This window comes from Gigantopelta aegis, chromosome 10 (genome assembly GCF_016097555.1).
Source record: "Gigantopelta aegis isolate Gae_Host chromosome 10, Gae_host_genome, whole genome shotgun sequence".
Lineage (NCBI taxonomy): Eukaryota > Metazoa > Mollusca > Gastropoda > Neomphalida > Peltospiridae > Gigantopelta > Gigantopelta aegis.
Window position 1 is genome coordinate 71,300,418 of NC_054708.1, and position 1,472 is coordinate 71,301,889.

Sequence of the window (1,472 nt, forward strand, 5' to 3'; positions counted from 1 at the left end):
CATCTCGTTTCATTTTCTTCGTTTTTGACACTGACCTCTGTAGTGCTTCTGTTATATCCCGATGCCATTTTCTTCTTTCCAAGTACAGCGCAATCAGACACAGGAACGTAAGTATCATCAACGGTATACGTCTTCTCTCCAGCAGTGTCGATGAGCGAATGGCAAGCGTCCTAAATGTGTGTTTTTTTATAGACCCCACGGTAGCGTCCCCACGTTATCTCAGGTCAAGACGTGTCTGAACACGTTCTGGGATGACTCATGGCCAACGCCGTGTATGGGCACGTTTCAAACCTTTCCCCGACATCTGGCAAAACCTTGGGGGTTTACCTCTGGAATTTTCCACTCCCCGTTGACTGGTTCTCCTTAAACAATCCACACAAATCCATTAAACCCATCTTGCCATCTGATTAACGACTTCCGCCCCCATCTGTTTAGACCCCCGACGGTTAACACACTCATAAAACCCACACTATCTTGCCATCTTAACGACTTCCACACCATCTGTTTCCTGTACATCAAAGGAACAGCTGTCACAGTCAGATACATCCCCCGTCATTCGACACCACTCTATGGGTCATTAACGACTTTAGAAGTCTGTATTCTGTTTCTTACATATCTATAAAACAAAATCACGTTTAAGATAAATTTAAACGTCTTTTCCAGCTAAAACGTATTTGTTACCCTTGCGCTTGCAATTAACTTGTGCATCACAGAGCAATTAGGTTCAGGTTAACTTATTCGTCACAAAGTAGTCAATTTCGATTGCGCTTTTTCATTGGATGATACGGCTGTGGCATCCGGGTCACCAACCAGAAGCAGCGAATATCACAGCTGTGTGTTACTGGTGTTTGTTGTCATACATAACGAAGGAAGGAAGGAAATGTTTTATTTAACGACGCACTCAACACATTGTATTTACGGTTATATGGCGTCAGACATATGGTTAAGGACCACACAGATATTGAGAGAGGAAATCCGCCACGATTAGCAGCAAGGGATCTTTTATATGCACTATCCCACAGACAGGGTAGTACATACCACGGCCTTTGTTACACCAGTTGTGGAGCACTGGCTGGAACGAGAAATAATCCAATGGATCCACCGACGGGGATCGATGCTAGACTTACCGCGAATCAAGCGAATGCTTTACCACTGGGCTACGTCGCGCCCCTCATACATAACGAATGATGTTCGTTCTCACCACAGGGGGTGTAAGAAAACTTGCATGTTTACAATGTGCATGTTCATAAACAGGGGGTGGGGGTGGGGATGGGTGGGCGTGATGTAACCCAGTGGTAAAGCGCTCGCTTGATACATGGTCAGTTTAGGATCGATCCCCGTCGGTGGGCCGATTGGGCTATTTCTCGTTCCAGCTAGTGCACCACGACTGGTATATCAAAGGCTATGGTATGTGCTATTCTGCCATATAAAAGATCCCTTGCTACTAATAGAAAAATGTAGCCGGTTTCCTC